This window comes from Bombyx mandarina, chromosome 11 (assembly GCF_030267445.1).
Source record: "Bombyx mandarina strain Sakado chromosome 11, ASM3026744v2".
Lineage (NCBI taxonomy): Eukaryota > Metazoa > Arthropoda > Insecta > Lepidoptera > Bombycidae > Bombyx > Bombyx mandarina.
The window spans coordinates 10350220-10375090 of record NC_143218.1 but is presented as its reverse complement, the minus strand read 5'-3'; the positions used below and the strand labels follow the sequence as shown (position 1 = coordinate 10375090).

The following is a 24871-nucleotide window of genomic DNA, read 5'->3' as shown; positions in this document are numbered from 1 at the left end:
AGACTACACTACACTAATACTACAGCACTAATACACGATACAAAATAAAAATATACGAGTATGTATGAGATCTGAAATAAGCTGTGATAGTTTTGCGATAGTGACATAAAGTTTGAAGTTACTAGATAAATTATGAAGTCTTTATTCATAATAAATAGGCTTACGCGAGAGGTAGTTCTGAACGAATAAATAAAATAGTAGTCGAAGAATTGCAAAATCAAAAACGGGGTTGCGGAGTAAGTGTTTCATTGAAATTGTCCTCTGATGTATGAATTATTTTTATATTTAGAAAATCTACTGGGTATGTTTCGCATCAAAATAAAATAATTAGAAAGTTACGTGTTAAGTTGTCTATTCGACTTCCTAATTTGGCTGTTATATTAATTCATTCACGTTAATAATTTATTAGAGACTAGCGACCCGCCCTCGCTTCGCTTCGGAAACATTAAATTTTATTATTGGTAGCTGAGTGCCGCGATGTCACCCGTGGTTATTGTCGTACCGCGAGAGACGCCGCGGAGCGAAGCTCCTTTAAAAAAAGTAGCCTAAGTTACTCCTTATATGAACAGCTACCTATCAGTGAAAGTCTCGTCAAAATTCGCCCAGCCGTTCCAGATATTAGCCAGAACAAACAGACAGACAGACAAACATTTAAAAAAATGTTATTTTGATGTATGTACCGTATATATATTCATATGCATGAAGTAAAAAGCGCTTATTTCAATATTACAAACAGACACTCCAATTTTTTTATTTTTTTATTTTTTATTTATTTATTACACTTCATGTAAAATTTACATTGGCGGACTTAATGCCTAAGGCATTCTCTACCAGTCAACCAAAGGTAGTGCAGAGTAAATAGTGGTAGGTGCAATGAAATTTATATTAGGCTACGAATACATACAAAAAAAAAGTATATCTACATATATACAAAATCACATATAAATATAAATATACATACATACATACATATATACATACATACATATAATAGTTTATACAGTATTAAAAGTAGTAAATTAAAATAAAATTTATATGTATAGTATGTCGAGAAAATTTTTAAATACCAATAAAAGCATTTCGTTCGTTTGTAAGCGTGCGTTATAATGTTGCCTAAACTAGGCTATCGCGTTTCAGACCGGTTATATGTACGAGTATATCCCGACTGAGTCGACATTCCAAAACAGACGGTAGCTTTTTACATCCAAAAATAATATTCGATAAAAAAAATATTATGCCTAAATTATTTAAAAGATTTTGACATCCATTGACACCTGTTGATTGATATAGTTTATTATTTCACTATGATCGGCGAGCCTGGATTATGGAAGCTTACCTATTCTATAAAAAAAAGTTATTCAATCTTAGCAAAATATAAACCTAAATATATAGTAAAATTGATCGATAATAATATTTATACTAGTGATCCCGTAGTAGTCGAAATTCGACTATAATTAATTGGAATTGTAAGTTTGTACACTACTATGATTGTATTTTATACTTCTGTAATCAGACATTTCGCCAAGGCTACACTATAAAAAAATATTAATGAAGACAAACAATATTTAATCTATTCTCAATTTGACAACAGACGTCAAGAACAAAAGTTTGACAATAAATAGTAGGTATGCATGCGTGTGTGCGTCAAATACATGGTATGTAGTGTGTGTGATGTTTTCTTTATTGATTTAATGTATCTTTTATGCATTATTTAAAAAAAAAATAGTATTGTGCACTTCTTCTCTATATTCTCTATAAGTGTGGAAAATTTTATACTCCTCCATCCGCGCAATTTTCGTAAAAAGGGATACAAAGTTTTTGCTTCACGTATTAATATATACATAAAAATAATCTTGTGCTGTGCGAACAGTTAATGTCATTAATGCATACACCTACTAGAATTTTCCATTTTGGAAAAAATTCTAAATAATTTATATATATTTATATAATGAGCACTATCGAATCGTCTTTAATATATTAGTTACCGTGAAACACAGTAAAACTTTACGTCAATTAGCTCCAAACTATCACAGTAGAGTTATCGCATTGCACGTCTGGAAACACTGGGCTTGACTACGGATCTCATGGTTCTATTTATGTTTTGTGCCGTGTGTTCCACGTGGAGTGCTGAATGGCCTAGATGTCTGGATTCAGGCCACAATCGATTTTCTGCCAGTGCGTTTGATAACTATATCTGTATTCCATTTGCATATTAAAACGTATTTATACTATTAGAACATTACATTTTCAGGATCTGATCCATCCTAAGAATTTAGGGTAATGCTAGGTAACTTGGTACCCATGTAGAAAATACATGCTATTAATGGATAGCCTAATATTTATATGAGTGTGGGACTCCGTACACCATTTGCGGGGGCGTTAATGATGAGAATCTTTTTGGGGGTGAGAAATAATAATGTTAATTTTAAATGCTTAGCGAAGCTGTACCCAGTTAGTATCTAATATGTGTTAGAAGATAAACTCAGATAAATTATTTCGGCTCAAAACCCTCTTTTTTCCGCTCAGCTCAACCTTAAAACCCTGCTTTTCTCTGCCTTTAGAAAGTGCCGCGTGCCTGAAGGGTGCCCATTTGAATAAGTTTCCAAGAGTCGTTACCGGTCCCCAAAGTTTCTTGCCAAGACGAATGCTGATAGTGAGAACAGGGGAGCCTCATGGAGTGGTCTAATGATAAAAACGAGTGTGGGTAGGGGGATGCCCTTGCTACTGCGATGTAGGTCACCGGGGCGCCGCTGCATCCAGACCGTGCCGCGGGATGTCGCGACCTGACCTAAATTCCAAGAAGTACACAAACTCAATTTTGTCGTAACACTGTATAATAATTTGTTTACATCACAGATACGAGTTATCGTTGAAGTAGACCACTACATTTGCTCGGGATTTATAAAGATTTTCATTATTTTGTGAGAGCGAGAGATAGAAAGAGAGAGCACACCAAAACACAATTAACATTAAAAAACACGCATAATTGTTTACGGTGTTCTTACCGCTAAAGGCGATCTCTTCCAGACAACCATATATCAACAGATATTCTGAAAAAGATACGCATCGAATTGATAATACGATAACGCGTATCATCAATTCCGTTCTCGTAAACATGATCATGATGTTTGAAATTTCGTTACTCTTCGTGTTTGGCGATTGTTTTTTGTTTTGTGATGACCCGGTTACGCTCGTGGCATGAATGATGCCTGACCGTGTACCGGTGGGGCGCCGCTTAAGGGGTGACGGTAGCGGGAGACGCCCTGTGCCTCTCGGATGTATTTATTCCTAGCCGGCCCGCACCTAACTGAAAATTAATGCAAAATAGCTGTTATACTATACAATATGATGTACAATATGTTATTCACACTAAAAAGATGATAGGTACCTTTTTTGACACCAAGCTTCTTAAAGAATATACTAATACATTGGCTATGATATGTTTTCTATCCTACTTGATCCTCTTAAGAGTCCGCGCGGGTAGGTACCACCATCCTGCTTATTTCTGCCGTGAAGCAGTAATGAGTTTCGGTTTGAAGGGTGGGGCAGCCGTTGTAACTATACCTGAGACCTTAGAACTTATGTCTCAAGGTGGGTGGCGCATTTACGTTGTAAATGTCTATGGGCTCCAGTAAGCACTTAACACCAGGTGGGCTGTGAGCTCATCCACCCATCTAAGCAATAATTAAAAAAATGAACTATTTAATGGAATTATTTATTTACAATAATGTAGAAATAAATAATAAGTCGGTTCAATTCCAACTAAAATTTACATTTAGGTACTGAAGGTAAATGTTAATTATATAATCTACAATTAAGTATATTAAACGAGAGCAAAAACAGTGTGTCGATAAAATAGTCACACTTTTTTTTTTTATTTTAAATTCACTTATAGTCTCCATTTGTTTTTCAACCTCTTAAAATTAAATTTTCAATAAATTACACAACTAACAATTGAATATGAACAGTTGAATTTTTAACTTTTCCTTATGATGAAGCCCCAGAAGAGTTATCTTAATAAGGGTGAATTAAATCGAGTCTAGAATTGTTCGAAATCCATGTTCACTTATTTCCATCACAATATAAAAAAAAAAAAAAAAATTATGATTGTAGATAGGATTTGAAAATTTCCATAAGGTGTGTGATTTTCCTCAATTTTCCTCGTGCCAATAGTACTATCGATCGAAACGATCCGAGACAAGCTTTTTAAGGAAACATGGAACGGAAGCTTCGATCCGTAACAAACAGATATTTACTTTCACTAGCCTCAAAGCACTTAGGAGGAAGCTTTCGCACATTTCTGTGTTCCTGAGTTGGCAGGTGTCAGAGATTCGTGTATTTCGTAAAAGCGATTCAGTGAAATTTGACATCAAACATTCCGTTAGTTACTATGTTTTAGATTTTACGAATTTATCCGTTGTTAAATTATCGGTGCGTCAGGCAATCTCTCCTCGATCTCTTTATTTCTCGTCATGAATGGCGGACATCTTAGTTCTGTCTTTACAATTAGGTCTAATTAGAGCCCATAAAATAACTTGTATTTTCTATTATAACTATTTTTACTATTGGACAAAAAGACTTGTATTTTATACTACATACATTGAAATTTCTGATAAGTATATATACTTTTTAGTGTTCTTCTGACGATGATTAAATTTGCAATAATACTAATACATACTTGTAATACATTGTATGTAATACATACATTTAGACAGAAAAAAGTTAATAAAAGTCAGTGTAGTGGCGGTATGCTAAAATAATGATATACGATATAAAACACCCAATCTATACATATAAATAAAATTAGAGTGTCTGTTTGTAGTATTGAAATAACCGCTTTTTACTACATGCATATGAATATATATACGGTACATACACCAAAATTTTTTTTTTTACAATTTTTGTCTGTCTGTCTGCCTGTTTGTTCCGGCTAATCTCTGGAACGGCTCGACCGATTTTGATGAGACTTTCACTAATAGGTAGCTGATGATATAAGGAGTAACTTAACTTTTCTTAGCCTAGCTTCGCCCCGCGGCGTCACTCGCAGTTATTGTTGGGTTATTGGGCTTCGCCTATCAATAATAAAATTTAATGTTTCCGAAGCGAAGCGAGGCCGGGTCGCTAGTGTGGTATAAAAATCGTTTTCGATGCAATTTTTTTGTAAACTTTAATGTAGGTATTTGTACACACTTGTAATAAAGTTTCATCAGATTCTGAAATCATACAAATAAGCAAATCAACAAAAGAATGCGTTTCAAATTTTATTCTAAGTGAGATTCGATGGCTTAGAATATATCTTGTGCTTAAAAGCACCACCTTTTATCTCTTTCCATGAGTTTCGTAAAATGCGATTGACTGATTCACAGGAGAATGGATACCAGTGCTCCATAAGTATCTATCGGCCTACTCTGATGGCCTAAAAAGTACGTTTCTTCATTTATTACAAGTTCCGTATTATTTTATGTGTCAAAGAAAATTTTGAAAAAGCGTCTACTTAATTCAGATATCCTTTTACATTCAAACAAATCACAGATAAAAACTGCTTACGCTATCGGATGAATGTCCTAACTAATCTAATCTAAATGAATCTGAATCTAAATGAATCTAATCTAAATAATCGGAATGTGATCTAAATCCAGTTTCGTTGATCATGAAAATAAAAAAAATATATAGATATAATATGTATAAAAAAATCGAAACTTACAATTGAGTGCTTATTACATTTTCAAGGGTTTATTAAATTACTCAGCAGCACCGCCCCCTGATATACTGTAATAAACCAGCTCAGCTCTACTAATACTTTAATAAAATCCACATAACAAATCTGCTTCACAAAACATTAGTCACTGGCTGAAGGATTAGGAACCAACTTCCCTTTGAGTTACATACGAGAACGGGCAGAGAAATTATTGTTGCGTGTTTGTATAATAAATTAACGCTTAACGCTTTTTATGCACAACATGTACCTAATACAATGGATACCAATATAAACAGGTATTTTTGTCGAATTTGATTCAGGAGATAATAATGTCTACGTGCTTTGAGTTTCATTTTCGTTTTTGAAAAATAATCAAAACAATTAAACACGTTTGAAATATCAACTTAGGTATACTTATTAAATTTTTCTATTCTTATCATACTCAACGAAAAAATATTGTGTTATTTTGTGAGTTGCCAGTTTTTGATGCCTTAAACCTTAAAATTTGAATGGCCAGTATCAACAAAGTCTGTCATTGTAGTGTAGGAATCTTATACCTTTAAACGAGCAATTCTTGTATATTAATATATACTAGAGATCCCGCAGTAGTCGAAATCCGACTATAATTAATTGGAATTGTAAGTTTGTACACTATTATGATTGTATTTTATACTTCTATAATCACAAATTTTGCCAAGACTATACTATAAAAAATATTAACAAAACCAAACAATATTTAATCTATTCTCAATTTGACAACAGACGTCAAGAACAAAAGATTGACAATAAATAGTATGCATGCGTGTGTGCGTCAAATACATGGTATGTAGTGTGTGTAATGTTTTCTTTATTGATTTAATGTATCTTTTATGCTTTATTTTAAAAAAATATTAGCATTGTGCACTTCTTCTCTACATTCTCTATAAGTGTGGAAAATTTCATACTCCTCCGTCCGCGTAATTTTCGTAAAAAGGGATACAAAGTTTTTGCTTCACGTATTAATATATAGATATATATAATCTGAATCTCGGAAACGGCTCCAACGATTTTCATAAAATTTAGTATACTGAGGATTTCGGGGGCGATAAATCGATCTAGCTACGATTTATTTTCAGAAAATGTTGTTTTATTCGTGTTTTCAATAATCAACTCTTCCCGACATCTCTTGGCGAATAATAATACTATTTTTCTTAATTGAGAGCAACTAACCGCTTTAAAGACACAACAAGATGGCGTTATAAAAAAAAACCGGTCATCGTCTAGTTACAATCAAAGACAACAAGAACGTTGATTTGCGTTATTGACAACCCTACTGTGAGTATTATTTGTGTTCGTTCTTGATTCGCACTGGTAGAATTCGTGGCTGGTAATAATCGTAACAATGAAGCCGAAAACATTAGTGCTTGTCAAGTAGTCAGGACAGCTACAGTAGCGCAATTAATTGACGTTGCATGCATTCAAAGCGTGCTCGCTACACAGACATTTATTTTACGAGTGCAATATTCGTATCAAAGTTCAAACGTGCAATGATCCTACATAAACATTACACGGAAAGCATAATCGGAGTATCGCTTAAGTAACAAGATGATTACAATTACAAATTGTTCGTATATAGCTTGATTAATATTTAGGGTACTAAATGAGATCATCGCGTGAAATTAGACACGATATAAAATTTGGAGGATTCTCAAATCCTTAATGAGAATTCTATCATACGGCAGTAGTAACATAAAATATAGTAATGCTAATTATTTCTGTTGACTCATAATGCTGATACTGAACATTACAAAATTATTTGAAAATTTGTTCTCGGAGGATTAACCCACAACATTTTGATAACTTTACAAATATTAAATTATATTACCTTAGAATATGTTCTGCGAAAATGAAATAGTTTACTACGAGAAAACCCGGGTCGCGTTTAGTTCATATTATAAATTGCACTGCTCTGTTTCCTCTTAATCTAAATTAGTTATGAAAATAATTATGAATGTTCTATAATTAAGAAAATAGCCCGTTTTTCTGCCATTTTCGAGTTAAACCAAGCCAAAGTCTTTTTAGTTATTGCAGAAATAAATATCAAAAGGATTCCATCTTTAGAAGAGGAAAATAGGGGAAACCTTCCGCTTTTTAGCATGTGCATTTTCATTCCGAAATCCAATTATAGCTGAAGATTTCGAACATTCGAGGTAGGGGAGACCAATATAAAATTTAATAAGTTATTCTTTAAATTCCTCGTCACTCTCGTTACCTTCTAACGCTGTTTCAGCAACAACGTTTACTGAGTTACAAACAAAAATTAATCCACTTATGTACGTGATTCATTCTGTTGAGAATTTTAAATAAGAAGCTACATTGACAACGTAATGTAATAGGAGCGTCCAAGCTTCAACACGGATGACATTTACCTGCTTGGATCATGCGGACGATCACGGCAAAACTTTTGAATCGATACTAATCGGAAATATTACATAAGGTCATTACATTCTAAACTTGAGACATTAACAATATTTCACACGATTTAGGCAAATAATAAATATCCCAAAATTAAATTAATTAGTTAATTACTAATTTTTCTTTTAACATTTTTTAGGTACTCCTAAATAACATCATAATTGCTTTTTGTTTGATAGCTATTTTACACGTAGAAAATTTAACGTCATATATTTTGTTAGATATTTTTCTAACCTAATCGAATATTCTGTTAACCGACATAGATTCTATTTACTTTAGTATTGAATTTTAAAATTTACTTGTGATCTACATAGTATCAAGGAATTCATTGTTCTAAATAAATGTAACGGCTATTGCACTTATTGTTCATTGTTTATTCATATTTTTCCACAGAAAATACAGTTATGCGGAACAATGAGAATACTGTTACAAATTATGATGATCCTTTATGTTCACACAGGCTAAACAAAGGTCGACAAAATTCTGTCGATTAAACCTGAATCAAAAATTCAAACTGGTCTCTTTCAATTTGACTCGGTTTACAATTTACAATAAACTTACGAGTAGATGTCTGATATTTTTCCGCTGAGAGAAAAACTTGATGAAAATAAAAAATAAAAACATTCATCATTAATTTGGTTTGTGGATTTACAATAATTAATGGTTTAAACGACTAAAAAATATACGGTTTTGTTGGTAGCTGTGTTAAAAGGTGGAAAATATTTTTTATAGGCTTTCAAAAAATTGAGTTATTAAGAAAAAAAGCTATTTAAGGTAAAAATACGTGACGCTTTTAAATGTGTGAAAATGAAACACTGTGTTACATAGATACGTACCAAGCTAATAATGCTGTGTGTTTGTCAAAGAAGTTATAGGCAGTCTTAATACGTTTTTTTTTCTCAATTAAATAAAGTCTCCCTTTGATCTCTGTTTTGCCGATAAAGGCGTTGGGCATATTATACCAGAAATTGTGAAGGTCGAAAAATAACAAAAACTGATATTATATTTATGATTTTCATTGGCTTGATGAAGGGATTGCTGGTGGCCGATGGGTACTTCCCGCTTCACCTGTGCAGGTGGGTGAGCAAGCACAGGCTCATGCCGGAGAGGCGGTATTTCCTAACAGCTGCCCCAGCTAACGGCTCAAGGGCAGCTACTTCACGAACGAATTCTGATCACGCACGAACCAGTCACCTTCAACGCTCTAGACACGTCCTTTCGAATCTATCGGATCCAATAACTCTTGCACTAGGCGCCTTCAGCTCTAACGCTAGGAGCAGGCCTAGGGACCCCGGTAACCGTACCCGTCGAATCGGCAAAGAGTTCGACGTGCAAATGAACCCATGCATCAGCCCGCTGAGTTTCTCGCTGGATCTTCTCAGCGGGTTGCGATTCCGATAGTAGTAGATTTATTCGTGAAGTAGCTACCCTTGAGTTGTTAGGTTTCCTTTGGGGCGCTCGGGCAGCTGTTAGCAAATCCCACCCCTCCTGGCTGAGCCTTTGCTCGCCCACCTGTCCTGGTGACATTGGAAAGGTTTCTGGGCCACCAGTAATCCATCATTCATAAAAAAAAACGGTTGTCTGTAAAGTCGGTTTACTGACGATAGTTGAACGTGACAACGTCATAAGAAAATACTGATGGAATGGTTTCATTTTTGAAAAGAAAATTTTAATTTTATTTGTTTGATAGATATTTTTTATGGACAATTGACACCACATTCACTTTTCACTGAACTTCACACTTGGCGAAAACATGTAATTGTATTATTGTATAGCAGCTGTCCACGCGGATGCATCGCTCAAGTAGGAGAGAGACAGATGTCGAACGCTGCCGAACGCGGAGGCCGATTATGCCTCTTTGTCGCTCGTTGCGCGCTCTCGCTTGCACTTCAAGCCTCAAATGGAACGCCTCAGAGCGAGGTAACGCCGCATGAGTCATGTTTTTCGTGCATGCAGCCGGCTCCATCGAATTATAAGACGTTGTCACGTCAAAAATAGTTCGCAAATGAATCCACTACTGGATCGGAATCGCGACTCACTGCGAAGATCTAGCGAGAAATTCAAGAAAGATGACGCTATGGGCTATTCTTTAGGTCGAACTTTTCGACCAGCTCGACGAGTATGGTAACATATGCTTTGGATGCATCTACCGGTAGCTTCCAAAAAGAATGGTGAATCTCTAGGGGCGCGTGACATTGACGTTACCATCTACGCAAAAGAAAGAGCTGAGACTAATTAGAGGAAAGTCATTAGCTTTACACCTCGGATAAGGAAACGAACATAAACAAAACTCACTCCTAATGAGCTGGCAGCACATCGCTTTGAACTCGTACCTATTTCAGTCAAAGAACAATGTAGCTTTGTCGTTCTGGGAAAAATAAATCTTCACACGGCTCCCGACGCTTGTGTTTACTATGAAAACCAGACGACTCGCGTTTCTTTTGCAATATTGATGTAAGTGTGCGTAATACTCTGAGTATATGTGTAAGTTATTGTTGCAGTCAGGTTACACGATGCTCTGGGTGTATATTTAAACACGGAATTTCCATCTTCGTTTGTACACTGAAATTTACAGTCTCGAGCGAGAGATCTCGACTACGGGTTCCAGCCGATTGAGTATTGATCAATTCGTTTAACCTTTTTATTTATTATTTTATTAACATTGACTCCATTGTAATCGGGGTTTTCAGAAATAACTACTTGTAGTTGATTACAACAAATAGTGCCTTTAATAAATTAGACTCGTTTAAATTGCATTACATATTCCGGCATACAATGCACAGTACATTGCTCAAAGACCTCAGTAGGGCTTCTATCAGAGTGGGTCTAAATATGAACATGGACAAAACAAAAATTATGTTGAATGCTCATGTAGCGCCCACTCCAATAAATATCGGAAGCTCTACGCTCGAAATTGTCGACGAGTATATTTGCCTGGGACACACTGTCCAGCTAGGTAAGTCCAACTTCCAAAAAAGAGGTCAACCGTCGAATCCAGCTCGGATGAGTAGCGTTCGGAAAGCTACGTAAAATCTTCTCATCACAAATACCACAGTGTCTCAAGACCAAAGTCTTTGACCTAGCTTTGACCAGTGTTTGTTGCCAGTGATGACATATGGCACTGAGACGTGGTCGCTCACAATGGCCTTATGAGAAGGCTCAAGGTCACCCAAAGAGCAATGGAGAGGGCTATGCTCGAAGTTTCTCTGCGAGATCAATCAGAAATGAAGAGATTCACAGGAAAACCATGATAACCGACATAGCCCAAAGAATTGCGACATTGAAGTGGCAGTGGGCAGGACACATTGCTCGTAGAATGGATGGCCGTTGGGGCCAGAAAGTTCTTGAGTAGTGACCGCGTGCCGGAAGACGTAGCATGGGTAGGTCTCCCACAAGATGGACCGACGATCTATTGAGGGTCGCGGGGATCCGCTGGATGCAGGCAGCGCAGGACTGGTCTTTGTGGCGAGGCTTAGGGGAGGCCTATATCCAGTAGTGGACGTCTGTGGGCTGATAAGAAGATTCCGGCATATGATCAAATATTACGTGCTATGCTGACAGTTATATAATTGCTTTTATTGATGTACATATATAGATGAAATTGAGCCAACCATAATCATTGATCAACTAAGTGTAAGCGTAACAAAAAAAATGCCAACTACGCTAATCAAATCCCAACCGTCTTGGATGACGTTAAACGATACTCAGCCAACTATAAGAATCGCTTGAAAGCTCACCTAAGCCCGTTGTCCAGCTTACTATTGCAGCCAAATCCGATTAGAAGACTCAAGAGAGCCGACGTGCTACCCTACTAAGGCGAGACGGAGCATTGGCTCTGTCCCTCCAAACCAATTGTTAAATCACAACTCACCTGATTGCAGTCTTGGCGACTGATCGCAGGTGTTAAAGAAGGAAAAAAAAAAAAAAAAACTACGCTAATCGATATTCAACATGTACTAAAATTTTATTGAGAAGTTATTAAAATTTAAAATCACTTTACAATCTTCGATCAATGTATTCTAATTATGAGATAATTCTAATTATAAGAACATTGGAGATAGTGGCAGTATTTATTCTGATTGTAATTTTTGATCTGATAAAAATTAACCTACCTAAATTGTATAAGCTTTATGTAATATGACGAAACTTACAAAAAAAATGAAACATTTTTTTTGTTGTTGCTACGAACGTTACAGTATTTGCTTCTATTTTCGCAAATCGAAGACATAATTAAACCTACTATACTACATACGAATGCACCGGACGTCTTATCCTTTAGGCCACGACGACTTCAAAACTGTTTCATTCTACATATTATATACATATAGTGGTAAAGTACAAATTACGTATAATAACGTCGATTCAATAAGACGTGAATTGTTTAAATAAACTGCCAAAAATAAAAACAATCTCTACTATGTGAAAATAACTGTGGCTTTTGAATGTTACTTTAAATTATTTCGAGATTGAAAACATCACGGCCGACGAGACGTTTGTGCGAATGAAACGATAACAATTTGTACGGAAAACAAATAGAGACTAGTCGGAGATGCGTAGGTTCGTACGGAAATAGGAACGCAGCCAGACGGGACGCCAGATTGGACCGAGCAGGAATGTTTGTGACTATGTAATTATCGAACAAAATAGAAGAACAAACCGCTTTTATATTTTGCTGCATTGGAACTTCACCCGGAATATTTGGACTAGGATTCTCAATACACAAGTCTTTGGAGGAGGCCTTTACCCAAACCGGGATTTCTTGTTAATTTATATTTATTTTAATACACGTACTTATATTACTAACATGATTTAAGCTAACTTGCTAACAAAAATCATATTTGTTGTTTAGTGTAATATTATTATCCACCTAAGATTGTACAACAAGAAATAAAAAGGCTTATTATTATTATAATTATCGAACACAAATGTTTTTATAAGTTCGAAAACATTTATACGGTTTTATCTCGTTTTTCATTTTCCAACGTCTCAAATATAAATGGTCAGTCTAGAACGAACAGCTGTGAATAAATAAATAAAATAAAAGCAAGATTACGGTTTTAAACGTATCCATAATCGTGTCCTTATATCACTTCAGAAATAAATGTGAAAAGCACAAGATAAGATAATTATAATATTAAACAAGACGAATCTTTTAAGAGCAGCCCCGATTTCAACACTGAATTGGACTGCCCATATAGTGTTATAAGAATATTCTAGAAATTCCCATAAGATCGACATAGACGAAAGGCATATTTTGCAAATTCTGTTGAACAATGGAATGATATCTTCTCTTTCTCTTTTGTTGGTCGCTAATTATGCTTCAAGGCTTAAATGGTTTACTACTATAGAAGCAGAAGTATTGAAATGCAAATACTACTACTAGGTTTACAAGTCTTAAAGGATAATGGGAGGTCATTATTAGTAAGTAAATCTATTCTACTTACAAGCTGCAATTAAAGTATTGATGTCGTCATACATATGTCTTTGTGACACGTACATATGTATGTATAGCATTGAAGTGACGTCTAACCCTGGGAAAAAAAATGTGTGTGAAAACGGGGTATTTGTATTTAAAGAAAAAATGCAAAATATCTCTACAACAGGCACGTTTAATAAAATAATTTAACATCATCTATATATTAATACGTGAAGCAAAAACTTTGTATCCCTTTTTTACGAAAATTGCGCGGACGGAGGAGTATGAAATTTTCCACACTTATAGAGAATATAGGGAAGAAGTGCACAATGCTAATATTTTTTTTAAAGAATGCATAAAAGATACATTAAATCAATAAAGAAAATATTACACACACTACATGCTGTGTATTTGACGCACACACGCATGCATACTATTTATTGTCAAACTTTTGTTCTTGACGTCTGTGGTCAAATTGAGAATAGATTAAATATTGTTTGTCTTGGTTAATATTTTTTATAGTGTAGTCTTGGCGAAATTTGTGATTATAGAAGTATAAAATAGAATCATAATAGTGTACAAACTTACAATATTATAATTAGTTATAGTAATAATAATAATAATAATAATAATAATAATATAATTAGTTATAGTCGAATTTCGACTACTGCGGGACCTCTAGTCTTCAGTAATACGGAACGGTAATTATGCAACACTTTAGACATACTTTTTGACGCCCTTCAAAAATTTTATTTAATCATATTAGTTGATTATCCTATGGAAAAAGTTCCCTCTGATTTATATTTTAATGTTGTTTTCTATTATGTACCCGAACGTAATACACGCACGATCTAATATAGTTAGTTATATTTAATGTGTACGTCGACATTTCTCGGCTCGTGGCGTCTGGAACCTACAGGAATAGTTTAAATGGCGGACTATAATAAACAAGAGTATTCTCGACGTACGCTCTACACTGACTTATATTCTATATTAATTCTTAGCATTCTTTTTTACGACGATACATTAATCTGAATAATTTTATTTTGGTTGACTGGTATGCCTTTTAGCGGGATGGCATTTGCCTTTTAATATTTAATTGATTTTATTTCTTGTTTTAAGTTTAACATTCAATAATTTAATGTCCGACCATGAATGTGGCATAAATATTTATTTAAAGATAAATAAAATGTCGTAGTAGTCACAATTATGTTTAATAGGTTACGTTAAAAGTTGTTAATTTTATTGAATTTAAGTACTATAATCGCCTCAAAGATTCATCGTAATTTTAATATGTTTTCGAAGACTAAATTTTACATTTAAATTGACAAATTATGATTACTCTTGTGCCAATGTAGCTAATCTAAAAAATAAAATAAAAATACCGTACCATTTTCTTTACAAAAAACAAATTACCAAAAGTATGCGCTGCCGATACAGTATAATTATGGTAAAAATACCTATGTCCAATATGTAAGCTATTCCACAAAAACCCGATTTGAAGTGAACACACTATTTGATTATTGTAGCAGTAGCTACCACAGAACAAAAAATTTGAAAACCTAAATCGCGCCCGCCCATATCCTGTATTTTTTTTCTACCTGTTTTAGTAGCCTCGAGGGGTTATTCTAGATTCACCAAGCTAGTAGGTGAGCTCACGGGGCTCAAAGCGAAGGTGTTACTAACACTGACTCTAGCAAGAGCAGTGCTTCGCTGAATCTACCACTGTATCGGGAACGCGACCCACTGAGAAGATCCGGCGAGAAACTTAGTGGGCTGTGTTTATGGGTTAATTTACTCGTCGAGCACTTCGTCGCAAATAACGATGACCGGTAAACCTATCTAAAAACACCGTTAATGGATCCGGCGGATCCGTAATGACGTGTTTAGGGCGACGTCGACTGCTTTCTATTCGGTCCACAGGATCGGGTATAATCCTGCATCACTATCCTGCCAATTTATATACCACAGCAGTTAAGCATTCAGTTTTGAAGGATGTTAAGACAACCCACTGAGTTTCTCGTCGGATCTTCTCACTAAGTCACTGGTAAAGGAATAACGAAATAAACAAAGGTTCGAGTCTTGAAATATCTTACTTTTTCAGTATTTTCGCATGCAGTCGTAGGCTGCTCCTTAAGAACTTCAGGCTATCCTGCGCTACAAAAATGACACTTGGATTGGTATAGTCGAAGCCTGCTGAAGTTTCTTTGACAAGTTTCCGTAAGATCAATTTTAATCCAGGTATCGTTTGTTTATCGATCATGTTTCAAAAAAATAAAACACGAGGTGTAAAAGACTTGAAAGCCAAAGATTATAGTTAGAAGGGGAATGAATTATAGGCAAAACACCAAATTTTCCACCGCATTGCTTTCATTATAATACTAGAGCAACTGTACTTAAGAAACTAATAGTTTGATAGAATTTGAATAGATTTCACACAACAGATTGAATGTTGATGCACAAAAAAATTGGCAAAGGAAAATTTTGCTCATAGAAATTTCTATACCATTGTTTAAATCGATGGATGTTTCATTAGGGGAAAACCAAATTCATAGTCTAAAATTATTTTGTAAGTCCGATGTATTAAACACGTTATAGATTGCTATAAAATTTGTATCATTTTCATTAATATTATGTATCACTTGTAATAAGATATGAGTTAAATAATAAGTATAAAACAAAAATGCGGCCGAATACAAAAAAGTCGCTCTAAAAAAGTGCTTTGCATATTAGTTTTAAACTCACGGTTGATCTGGAATTAGCGATTACCGAATAATCCCGGATTCTTCAAGCACAGGATTCAACGACCCTTGAATATTCAAGAGACATCGGTATTCACACATCATCAGGTACCTACATAAGCTGGTATAACTTAAAGACAATCTAATAGCCATGTAAACGTTCAGATTTGAGGTAAACATTGTTACTTGCGTATATAGACGTTAATAAAAAAATATTATTATTGACGAAAACCTCATTTTATAAAGTCTTTGGTATTCAAATATTGATAAAGTTAAATAACATCTCAAATAAAGTACTAAAAAGGATATTTATATTGTGATTTTGAAAGTAAATAAAATTAGGGTTTCGATTTAAGAAAAAAAATTGTCTTGTAAGTTTTATTTTTGAACAAAAATTAAATGAAGCTTAGGAGGCGTGGGAAGGCAGACGTCTGGCAAATTTGCTTTGTGAGTAACTAAAGTACTTTGATTGATTTTTTGAAATTAAACTCACTTAAAACTGAGATCAATTATTGCGTTGAGATAAAACTGTATTTTCTTGTAAAGTTTTGTGAGTTCAATCGATTCGGAACCGCCCTGCTTGTCTATCTGGAAGCAAATATGCACATGCAGAATGTGGCCTCATGTCTCAGGAGGGACGGCCGACATTATATTCATATGGACTTATAATGCTAAAAAAATTCAAAGTGAACAAAAAATACATTATTATGAAATCGCACGTGATTTTGCCCTCATTAATTTTGTTATTCATAAAGATTGATACTCTTTCCATTTTCTCGGGTTAAAGCTAGTTGTGTAACTCGTATCCCAAAAAAATTCAACGTTTTCGCAATATATTATAAAATTATAAAATTTGAGCTCTTTCAGAATTTTTTACCATATATCGATTTTCAAATTTAAATTTATAAATATATCTTAAGCTTTAGAAGTAAAAGACTAGCCAGATTTAAAAACAACAATCCAGTCAAATAACTTACAATTTGTGACGAAATAATTTTCATGCTCATTTAACAATGTATAATTTGTGAGAGTGAATAAAAAAAAATATTAATTCCGTTTTTTTTAAGGCCTATATTAAGATTCCCCACAGGCTTATTCAAGAACGATTCTTTTCATTACTTAGCTCTGAGTAAATGTACATTTATGTAATTTTGAAAACTTTTGTAGGTAATTTTGATACTGCGTGAACCATAGACATCAGTTTTCCTAAAGCGATAAGAAAACGTTTTCGAAGACTGAAATTTAACGATAATATTATTAAAACCTTCTCACTTGGAAGATCAATATTATTGGTTTTGCCTTGAATTTTGATCGGATAGTCTGCACGCAATAATGCCGATGTGATTTACTGAGTATTATTTTTAGTTAATATTATTGAATTTCGTATTTCAGCTGTATGTTAGTCACTGGAATTTATGATGAAGTCAAATTGATACCACACATTTATTGGAATTGCGAAATCCGCGAACGGTGATATCAAAATTCATCTGTAATTAATTGACGTACCCAGCTATCAAAGCATTCGAGTCGGCGTTCAAAAAAACCTCTTAAATTTCCATATTAATCAACCACAGTAGATAAGAAATATTCTAATTATGAAAATCGTTTTAAAAGTCGTCGCGGCCTTAAGTACGATTCCTTAATATTGCTATAATGTTTACGAATTAATAAAAAATAATATGTAATACATAAATAGGAAAAAAGCACAGATCATTGAAAAACACAACAACGCGGCATTTTGTTAAAAAATCGTAAGCAGTGAAGACGTCGCAAGCTGACATTCGACTTATGACCGAAACTGGCATCAAGCCGCTTCGAGGCCAGATGCGTTCGCAAGCGCCACGCCTCCTTGCCATATCTCCTGTGTTTCTATGATCTGTGGGAAAAAGATATTTCCTCTACGTTTATTTCGCCGATTTCCTTAGGACTGTTCTCATCTAAGTACCTGGCGTAACGATTATTTCGACTCTAAATATGAATTGTCAATCATTACGAAATCGAGATAAATTATTTTGAATTAAATTCAAACTCAACAGACGACCCATATGCATAGAACATGAAATAAACGAGACTTTTAAATTTGAAAAGTTATAATGAAAACGAACACAGCAAAACTGTTTTCCTTAAGTTCGGTTTCAATTTCGATTACTTTTTCTGAGAAAACGATTTTCCTGGTATTTTATATAAAATATGTATATGTTTAAATTACTTGGCACGAGAAATTAAAAGCAATAATGTAAATTATTTTAAAGAAAAATCAAAACACTAAATTAAACACGGTTTTTATTAATTACGTTGTAGAAATAACGACATATGTATTTCGAATGTAGCAACAGCATTAAATTTATTTTATTTGTATTATAATAGTATTTCTTGGAGAATTATATGAAGCTGTTATGTATATGTTTCATAAATTAATATTTTACATTTTTAAGCTATTGCATAGCTTCTATCGCGGGCCTTGAGCGCGGCGACTGAATCGAGAAATTCCGTAACGAAAATAACCCCACTACGCCTACTATGTAGCTCGCGTTCAACACATTCACACGTTGCGCTGGTGTAGTGTTTGTGAATAAGCGCGCGGTGTGACGTCGCACTGCATGAGCATTATGAAAAATCTCCCCATCTCTCTCTCACGCGGTCTAGCTTATGAGTGTGAAGGGGACAGTTAATGTTTTGCTTTTGTTAATGTTTATAAATATAGCGTGGTCTTATTTTTATTATTGTTTTAATATTAAATTATTATTGTCTAATTGTTACTGCATAAGTTGATAAAAAATGCTTTGGAATAGCTTTACCGCGGCAGTCCCCGAGTGCCACACGTCTTTTACATTTAAAGGATGAATCACAACAAAATTGTTCACTTTAACTGTGTTTAAATCTATAAGCAACTGAGGTTGATGTTCATAGAATTTGATATCGACTAATGAGGAAAAATTTGACTGTCAAATTCAGAACATTAATAAAACATTTGATATATCATATTATGCGTTCATAAATTACATCATTAACCGCTGTAGACCGTTTTTAAGAAAATCCTATGAATTTTGAAGAAAACTTATGTTACACTTTAAAACATATTAATTTTGCTTTAATACTTTATTGGATTGTTGAACATTTAGAGATTTAAAAAAAATTGTTTAAAAAAAATCGTCACGTCTTTTTAGTGATTGTGGGTGTAAGCTTTTGAGTAAACTGAAATGGTATTAAACAACATAATCAAGGCTGTTTGGGTTCTTTTCCCTGCGCCTGAGCGTGTCCAATCGATCGATGGCCCTACTGACGAGTTCAACGCGAAGTTGCTTTGAACGTTTATGTACATTAAAAATAATTATCTATTCCTTAAGCCATAAATAAACTTAAGTCGACATGTAAGCGATTCTCGGGCCAAATAATTTAATTAATAATATGTGCTCGATAAGATATTTTTAATATTTATATGCATTATCTTGGGATTGAAACAAAATACAGTTTTTTTTGGTGATACATTGTATTTAACACATTTTTATTATTTTTGTTTTCTTGTTATTAATTTGATATTTTATGTACATAAAAATATTTCTAAGCAGTGTAAGATGTAAAAATAAGTTGTTAAAATGCTTTGTATTACTTTAGTAATTAATTACGACTGCAAAAACGAACTCTACGTCCTACGATCTATGAATTTTCTATAGTAACTTCTGTTGTACTTTTAGTAATTTTAATTGTTGTAAGCATTGTTGTAAGTAGTGTACAAGAATGTTAATGCAATGCAATAAATCAAGTCCGTCCTGTTTTATATGTTTATATTATAAAAAGATTGTAGAAGGAAACTTTTTCTCAAACTATAATCTTAGTGTCTTGATTTTATTTAATTTATTTACTTTCATTCTCAGTCGATATGCGCCAGTAGCTTTTTTTGAATGAAGGTGTAATAAAATAAAGGTTCTAAATACGAATCGTCAAAACGCTTTTTTTCACTACCTATGCTGATAGTCTTTACAGGCTATTTCCGCTTCACCTTGACATGTAGGTGAGCTCACGGGGCTCAAATAGGAGTGTTGCTAACACTGGCCCTAGCAAGAGCAGTTCTTCGCAGAATCCACCGCCGGTTCGGAAACGTGACCCACTGAGAAGATCCGGCGAGATACTCAGTGGGCTGTGTCTATGGGTTAATTTACTCGTCAAGCCCTTCGTCGCAAACGGGTTCGGCGAGGACGGTGACCGGTGCTTGAGGTACCTAAAAGCACCGTTAATGGATCATCCGTAATGACGTGTTTAGGGCGACGGCGACTGTTTACCATTTGGCCCACAGGATCGGGTATGTAATTTCCGGCAAAACGCTGTCTTACATTGTGTAATTGCAAAAGGAATCTTACAAGCAAAGTTTGAAAGTGAACGAATTAATTCGACTTTACTTTATTGTACAAATGAAATGTTCATGTCATAAAATTTACACTAATTTTTAAAAGAGGCCACGAATTAATATATAACGGTTTTTGAAGCCCAAAAACCCACAAATTTGTGATTTTCATTATAGAACTTGAGAGATCAGGCCGGGTATTCCTTTTTGTTAGGATTATGGCTTTTTATACCCGAAGCAGAAACGAAACGACAATAACTGTAGATTACTTTGTAGTGCAATAATGAGTAGGAATAATGTTAACGTTACTTGGCTGCCGATTTTAGCTACGCTCCTTTGTGTAACCGAAGTCTCCATCTTTTGTTATTATTACCGAAGGGTGTTTTTTTTTTAAATTACGGTCTTCCTCGTTTGTCTCAGCTCAGCTATTGTAATCAACCGTTTGAATGAACACAAAAAGTAATTTGCCGTAAAAACTCTTACCATATACGTATCTTCGCTAACTGAAACAGTTTCGAGTGAAAGTTGCAATCCATCCACACTACCTGTTACCTAGCAGGGACATATCTCTTTATTAGCTTTATTTTGGCATTTCCCATTACCGTAGCGATGAAGATTTTTAAAGTCAAATTTACTACTACTATTTTTATTACAATTAAATAATACTGAAGATCATTTTGATATTTTTTTTTGTTGTGATAATGTTGTTATTGTTCGCGGTCCACTTGAAGTTGTTACCGGAGTTCGTAAACTCGCAACGTGAATGTGGCCAGAGATATTGATACACAAGGTCGAAGACTCAATTGCATTAAATAACGGCTCTCCCACATTTCGAATCGAAACGTGTGACTGACTGTTTAGCAATGTAAATCTTCACGATGATCCGGTCTCAAATCCATCGGTAAATATGTGAGGTTAGTGTAGGAACGCTACTTCGCGACAATATAACTCTTTTGTCGTGGCCATTGAACTATATTACTAGCGTGGAATTAGTAGTAGTAGTACCTCAATGATCGTGGCCGCCTCTAACTATACCTTTTACCCGGGTCAGGCAACAACCCATCACCGACGATGTTTTAGGCACGTTCTAATTGATCCACTCAACTCCGTGTTTTTGGATGCTTCTAGGCCTAAACCACGCAGCCATAGCACAGGTCATTGTACTCATCAAAGAACTTAACGTAATAACGTAATACCTAACCCATACTATAACCCCGCTGAGTTTCTCGTCGATTCTCCTCAGCAGATCGTAATTCTGATCCAGTAGTAGATGCACTCGCCAAAGAATCAGCTTTGAACTACTGTAGCATACTGAAGCGTTTGGGCCGTTAGAAAATCCCATGTCTCCTGGCTGAGTTCAAGCACTCTTTCTCGTCTTGTTTAGGCCGCAAAACCCTTACATAAAAAAAAAACAGCTTGTTTCGTGGTCAAAATAGGCAGCATGATGGTCTCCTTTAGCACATGACCCGTGCCTATAAGTGGAAAGATTCAAAACTAGAATATGTTTAAATACATTTATTTATCGTATACCAGCATAATGAAACACAAGTGACTCATACGATAAAGTTAGGTACAATTCCGGGTACTGACCGCATGTAAGGCTGCAACAAATGCTTCGGTATTAGATTCTACTTTAAAACTAATTTTATTGAAACCTAATGTCTCCATAAGGTTAAAATTGCAGAGAGCTGGTCTAAATCTGCCTATAATACCAGCGAAAAGGCTCAACAAATACCTGTCGTGTAAATTATTCGAAGTTAGTCTACTGAGAGGCTTAAATCTTGGTATAAGCTTAATACCAAATTACAAAGGTTGATTGATTGCTGTCTGAGATGTTCTAAGAATCCTTCCAACCTATATAAAATATTTTTATAATGAAACTAGCTGACCCGGCAGACTTCGTAGTGGCTCAATCGATAAATAAAAGACCTAAATTTTATTTACCTTTTAAACCTTCTCTGGACTTCGGCAAATAATTCAAAACCAAAATTAGCCAAATCGGTCCAGCTGCTCTCGAGTTTTAGCGAGACTAACGAACAACAATTCATTTATATATATATAGATAGATATGGCTTAACGAATCCGGTCTCTGCAATAACATATACCTAAGCGACATTCCGTCCTCGGTTTTTTCTTGGATATTTCGTATCCAACTCCCAACCTTGATCTTAGGTACTGGTGGTGGCTACGACAGTTTACTAGCCCATGAAGGTGGTTACTTCAATCCTGATTATGTCTGACATGTCTTTAAGAGTGTATAACATGCATAAAAATCGAACACTAGTCGCACAGTGCAACTTCAAATACAATATATCCAGGTATTATTACTAGGGTGCATATCGAGTCTGGTAACCGTATCTAGTCCTAAACTTGTCTGCATACCTTCACTAATAAATGAAATCGATTCAGGTTACATACAACTCGCGTCACTCAAGAAAGCGCAGCGATGCGATGTGCATGCGATACATTTGTAACAAGTTCCAATAGTGAAACATATTCATTCATACGTTTGTTGTAAACTTAATCTTTAGATTTTGGAGTCAGTCGCACCGATAGAACAGTCATTTTTTTCTTTTTTAATTCATATCTAATCAGATAAATAAATCGGTTGGTCAAAGACTTAACAATGAAATGTAGAGACGAGAACATTAAAATTGAAAATTTACGACTCTACTTTGCTAACTAACTACGAACTTATCTCGTTTAGTGAACATTTTTGGTACAATGGCCCTGGTTAGCTCTAATTATGGTGAAAGAAAGCCATAAACACAGTTACCATAGGCATGTGAGTACGAGCTGTGCGATGACGTAAGCAAAGTTCGAAACCGGTCCGGGAACATTTCTGCTCGAGATGTGTGGGAAATAACGATAGAGAGTGGATGATAGTAGATAGTAGTATCCAATATGGATATTAAGACTTTTTACCCTAAAATATGTAGACTGATTCCAGAAAATAATGAGATTAAATAAATGAATATATGGCTTACTCTACATGCTCTACGTTTCTAATTAATTCATGATTTGCATTTGCAAAAAAGTCTTTAATCCTTGATTTTAATACTAGTCTATTAATTTAATCCTCTTCTTTTGTCGACTCAACCTCTGGAAGGTGCCGTAAGTTTCCTGATTCATTGTGGGCACTACGTGCGTGCTTACAGTTTTTATGCATGTATTGGTGGATGGCAGGTTCTATCGGCGTGCGGCAGCGGAGCGCGGCCCAGGGGGGCATACTTACTACGTGATTAATCCGCGCCCCCTACCCCCGCCCCCCGGGCGGCAGGCGGTGGGCCGCGGCCGGGCGCTCCGTACTCGCGCCGGGTTTCCTCGTCCCCGCGCCTCACGGCCACTCACTACGCACGGGGCTCCGCGTAGTGCCACTGCCAGTCGCGCTGCGACCTGCGCCGACGTCGCACATCGTTCGCGTATTTCTGATCGTCACATCGACCCGTCATATCATTCATGCAGATCTCTGCCCGTTGATTTACCTGCTGTGACCGCAGCGAGAAGACGCGCGACCCGCGAGTGACAAACAAAAGCGGCCGTCGCATCCGTGCACTTTTCCTTCGGTATTTGAACGCACGGAACCAGTTAAGAGTGAACGATAGACTTTTCCTCGGATGAGACCTCCGGCTTACCGCCGTTGTAGTGATCCACGGCCTGCGATGCTGCGCCCGTGACCGTCTCAAGACAATACCACGAAACGTAAGGAAATAATTTTGATGGCACAATCGGGTGGCTTGCGTGCACGGCCCGCCTTCCTATTTGCATGGCGCATACGAGTGGATTTTATTTTCGTCTGGCGGGCTGTGTGTGCGCGGGCGAGAGTGTGCGAGCCGGCGGTGGTGTGCGCGCTGCTTGTCTGTGTGTGTTCCACGGTAGAGACTCGAGACGGCTATTCTCTGGTGCTCCGCTTTATTTAGGTTGTTTCCGAGCGTATCGGCTCGTTTCAGTCTAACACCACCGCCTACCTCTATCACTACCTCTATCTTAAATTTAAGATCATTTCATTCAGAAAATTTTAGGCAGTAGTAATGAAAGTACTGCTATGTGTATTTGTATCATGAAATCAAGTACAAAAAAGGTACTGAATTCATTGAATTTGCCTGAAATGACTGCTATTCACAAATCGTTAGAGTCGTCAGAGTAAACAAGCAAGGTAGAGCTAGCTATAAGCAATTCCTCATAGACTGTGTATAGTGGTGTGAGAACCGGTCCAACAG

At 35.5% G+C, this 24871-nt stretch overlaps 1 protein-coding gene across 1 annotated transcript in view; it reads left to right on the top strand.

The window, feature by feature from the left end:
- The first annotated feature begins 23957 nt into the window (after positions 1-23957).
- Atx-1 (Ataxin 1) overlaps positions 23958-24871 on the top strand; it is a 46787-nt gene continuing 45873 nt past the window's right edge. The window contains exon 1 of the mRNA XM_028180634.2: positions 23958-24353. The gene's annotated coding sequence lies outside the window, so the exon portion shown is untranslated. The remainder of the gene's footprint in view (positions 24354-24871) is intronic.